The sequence below is a fragment of the Lontra canadensis genome, unplaced genomic scaffold, assembly GCF_010015895.1.
Source record: "Lontra canadensis isolate GAN:19392208 unplaced genomic scaffold, GSC_riverotter_1.0 scaffold10, whole genome shotgun sequence".
In the NCBI taxonomy this organism is placed as follows: Eukaryota; Metazoa; Chordata; class Mammalia; order Carnivora; family Mustelidae; genus Lontra; species Lontra canadensis.
The window spans coordinates 18,529,978-18,535,143 of NW_022631004.1; the positions used below are offsets into that span (position 1 = coordinate 18,529,978).

At 35.0% G+C, this 5,166-nt stretch overlaps 1 pseudogene; it reads left to right on the forward strand.

Moving 5' to 3' along the window:
* The first annotated feature begins 768 nt into the window (after positions 1–768).
* Positions 769–2,418, forward strand: LOC116866512 (annotated as a pseudogene).
* Positions 2,419–5,166: the final 2,748 nt, after the last annotated feature.

The window sequence follows — 5,166 nt, forward strand, 5'->3', positions numbered from 1 at the left end:
GGCTTTTGAAAGAAACTACAGAATACCAATATTGGCACATACAGCAGGTGGCAGATCTGGCAACTTGCCTTCAGGACCTTTCTGGAAGAGGAAGTAGATGGTGAGAAGAGAGGGTAGGGCGTCTTCCTGGCTCTCAGTGCTGTGGATGGAGGAACCCATTTGCTATCTCTGAGGAGAGACCCATGTGACTTAGAGTGAAGGAAAGAGAAGGGAGGAAGAAAGACAAAAATAACTGAAAGAAATAATTTCCTTTCAACAGCCCCAGGATTCTGGAAAGAGGACTGCTCATAGACCTCTGAGACGCCCCCTTAGAGGATCCCCTTACTGGGCCAAAAGCACACCTGAAGCCCCAAGTCAAGCACACACCACTTCCTGCTCTGCTCCCACTCCTCCTCCTCTTCTTTTTTTTTTTCCCCTTTCTGTGCCATTTTTTAAAAATGTAGACGCTCAATCCTAGAAGTTGTGTGCGCCTGTAAGAGAAACAAAAACTTGTGCTATATCGCCACCTTCTGGAAGGTGAAAGGCAGGCTCCCAATTAACGACTGGTTCAATTGTTAAAATCAAAGTAAACAAAACCTTAGTTCACCAATCAAAATGCACAGAGTGAATGGATGGATGCAAACGCAAGACCAAACTATATGCTGCCTACAGAAGACTCATTTCAACTCTGAAGACACGCAAAGGCTCAAAGTGAAAGGATGGAAGATGATATCCCAAGCATATAGAAACCAAAAGGAAGCAGGCATACCCATACTTACATTAGACAAAATGGACTTCAAACCAAAAATGGTAACAGGAGACAGAGGTCATTATATAAAGACAAAGAGGTCAGTACCTTAAATAGATACAACAATTGTAAATATATCCCCTCCCAACACCTTACCATCAAAGTATATTAAGCAATTGATAACAGACCTTAGGGGAGAAATAGAGAACAATATAACAATATTAGAGGACTCCACGATCAGCAATGGATAGATCTCAGATGGAAAATCAACAATAAAACATTGGAATTGAATCACACATTAGAAAAAAAAGATGTATTTAACAGATTTAACAGATGAGCATTTCATCCAACGGCATTAGAATACACGTTCTTCTCGAGTGCATATGGAACTTTCTCCAGGATAGATATGATATGATAGGCCACAAAACAAATCTTAGCAAATTCAAAAAGATTAAACTCATATCAACTATCTTTCCTAATCCCAGTAGTCTGAAACTAAAAATTAGCAGCAAAAGGGAAGCGAGAAGATCTACAAATGTGAAGAAACTAAATAGTACACCTCTAAACAACTATTGAGTAAAAGAACAAATTAGAAAGGAATTCAAAAATTATCTCAAAAGAAATTAAAATGGAAATATAACATGTCAATTATTGTGGGATGCAGGAAAAAGCAGTTCTGAGGGAAAAGTTAATAGAAACAAAGAAATATATTAAGAAATTAGAAAGATCACAAATAAACAACATAAGTTCATACCTCAGGTAAGTAGAAAAAAAAGAACAAAAGCCCAAAGGTAGCTAGAGGAAGAAAATAATAGATATCAGGGTGTAAATAAATGAAATACAGACAAGAAAAATAATACAAAGGATCAACTAAACTAAGCAAATTCTTTGAAAAGATCATCAAAATTGACCATTAACTAGACTAAGAAAAAATGGGAGAAGATTTGAATATAATTAGAATTAAATAGGAGACATTACATCTGATACTTCACAAGTACATAAAATCATGAGACTACTATGAATAATTATATGCCAAAAATTGTATAAGCTAGAAGAAATGGATACATTCTAGAAATATAGAATCTATTAAGATTGAATTAGAAAAAGTAGAAAATCTAAACATATCAATAATGAGTGGAGATACTGACTCAGTAATCAAAAAATTCCCAATACAGATAATTCTGGGACAAGAGGCTTCAATGGAAAAGAATTAACATTTTTTTTTAGAATAATTAACATTTAAAGAAAAATTACCTCCCAAAGCCGAAGCCAAAACAAAGGCTTTGAAGGCCAAGAAAGCAGTGCTAAAAGGCGTCCACAGTCACAAAAAAAAGAAGATCCGCACATCACCTACGTTCCAATGACCCAAGAATCTGCATCTGGGAAGGCAGCCCAAATACCCTCGAAAGAGCGCCCCCAGAAGAAACAAGCTTGATCACTATGCCATCATCAAGTTCCCCCTGACTACTGAGTCAGCCATGAAGAAAATAGAAGACAACAACACACTTGTGCTCATTGTGGATGTCAAGGCCAACAAGTACCAGATCAAACAGGCTGTGAAGAAGCTCTATGACATTGATGTAGCCAAGGTCAACACCTTAATCAGGCCTGATGGAGAGAAGAAGGCATACGTTCCGCCGGCCCCTGACTATGATGCTTTGGATGTTGCCAACAAAATTGGGATCATCTAAACTGAGTCCAGTTGGCTAAATCTAAATACAGTTTTTTCATGATTAAAAAAAAAGAAGAAGAAGAATTAAAACTTAAAGAAAAATTAATATCGATCCTCCTCAAACTCTTCCAAAATACCAAAGAGGAAGGAACACCCAAAATCATTCTGTGAGGCTGGTATTATCTGGTACCCAAACCAAATAAGGATACTACAAGAGAAGAAAGCTATAGATCAGTATCCCTGATGAATATAGAAACAAAATTTTTCAATAATTTTTAGCAAACTGAGCTCAAGAATACATTAAAAAAAATGTACATCAAGACCAAGTGGGATTTATTCCTGGGATGCAAAGAGTGTTTCCATATGCAAAAATCAATAAATGAAATCTATCACATTAGTAAAATGAAAGATAAAAATCACATGGCTATTGCAATAAATACAGAGTAGCATTTCACAAAATATACCATCCTTTCATGATAAAAATCCTTCACAGATTGGGTATACAAGGAACATGACTCAATATAATACATGACATAATTGCCACTACTAACACTATACTCAATGGAAGAAAAACTGAAAGCTTTTCCTCTAACATCAAGAATAAGGCAAGGATGTCCACTCTCACGACTCCTATTTAATATAGTACCAGAAGTCTTAGCTATAACATCTAGGCAAAACAGTAGTAAAATCATTGTTATTTGCAGATGATATGATGTTGTATATAGAAAATCCCAAAGAATCAGTCAAAAAACTGTTAGAATTAATCAGTGATTTTGTTGAAGTGGCAGCATACAAGATCAACATATGAAATCAGTTGTATTTCTTTGCACAGATGATGAAACATATGAAAAAGAAATAAAACCATCCCATTTACAATTGCATTAAAAGTGATAAAATATGAATAAATTTAACCAATAAAGTGAAATTTCTGTGCAATGAAAACTACAAAATTTTCCTGAAAGAAGTCAAAGAAATACAAAGAAAAAAAAGGACATTCTGTGTTCATGGATCAGAAGAATTATTATTATTAAAATGGCAGTACTACTCAAAGCCATCTACAAATGCAACACAGTCCCCAACCAAATACCAAAGTTATTCTTCACAGAAATAGAAAAGGCAATTCTAAAATTCACGTGGAACCACAAAAGACTACAAATAGCCAATGCAATACTGAGAGAAAAAGAACAAAACTGGAGATATCACACTTTCAGATTTTAAATTACACTGCAAAGCCACAGTAATAAAAGCAGTATGGTACTTGCAGAAAAAGAGACACATCCACTAATGGAACAGAATGGAGAGCCCAGAATTAAATTGTCATATACATGAGAAAAAGCTAGTGTTTTCTATAAATAGTGCTGGGAAACTGAAGAAATGCATGCAGAACAATGGAATTAGATCCCAGTTACACTGCTCAAAAAAATTAACTTCAAATGCAGCAGAGACTGAAGCAAAAAATCGGTATCATAAAACTTCTAGAAGAAACCATAGGGTAGAAGCTCACTGATACTCAGCTTAGCAATTAATTTTTAAACAAGATGTTAAAAGTACAAACAACAAAAGCAAAAATCAACTAATGGTACTACATCAAACTCTAAAGCTTCTGCCCAGCAAAAGAAGCAACAAAATGAAAAGACAATGTACAGAATAAAAGAAAATTTTTGCAAACCATATAACAGATAAGGGGTTAATATCCAAAATATATAAAGAACTCAGTCAGTTTAATAACAACAACAACAACAACAACAACAACAAAAACCCCAATCTGATTAAAAATATAGGCAGAAGGACTAAACAGACATTTTTTCAAAGACAAGAACAAAATTGTCAAGAGGCACATGAAAAGACTTTTAACATCACTAATCACCAGGGAAATGAGATTAAAAACACAATGAGATATCACCTCTTAGAATGGTCATCATAAAAAATACAAGAAACAACAGGAGCTGGTGAAAGTCTGAGAAGAGGGAACCCTTACACATTGTTGATGGGCATGTTTCGACCACTGTGGAAAATTGTATGAAGATTCCACAAAAAATGTGAAGTAGAGCTACCATACACTCCCGCCATTTCACTTCTTGGTATATGCCCAAAGAAAATGAAAACAAGATTTCAAAAGGATACAGGCACTTCCATTTTGATTGCAGCATTATTCACAATAGCCAAGATACAGAAACAAACCAAATGCCCATCAGTAGATGAAGAAATAAAAAATATGGGATGCATAAGCACAGTGGACTCCAGCCATAAGAGAGGAGAATATATATTGCCATTTATGACAATGTGGGTGGACCTTGGGCACATTATATCAAGTGATATGAGTCAGACAGAGAAAGACAAATACTGTGTGATGTGACGTATATGGAATCTAAAACACTAAAACTGCAAAAAACAGGAAGGAAAATGATAATTACAGGGGATGGGAGAGAGAAGATTGAGGGTATATGCATGCAAAATTGTAATGAGTGGTAAATAAGCCATATTAATCTAATGCACAGTATAATGAATAAAATAATATTGTACAAGTATACAATGTGATATCACTCATTGTAGGAGTGACCAGGGAAGTAGAAGGTAAAGTGAGTTGTTTGTCCAAGACAAAAATGACCAAAGTATTTCAAAGAGAAGAGAGTGAACCATCATGTCAAAATCTCTGATAGGTCAAGTATGATGAAGAATGAAAAAAATATATATATATAAAGTTAAAATGTATTTATTTATTTGAGAGGGAGAGCTTTCCTGAGCAATGGGGAAGAGCAGAGGAAGA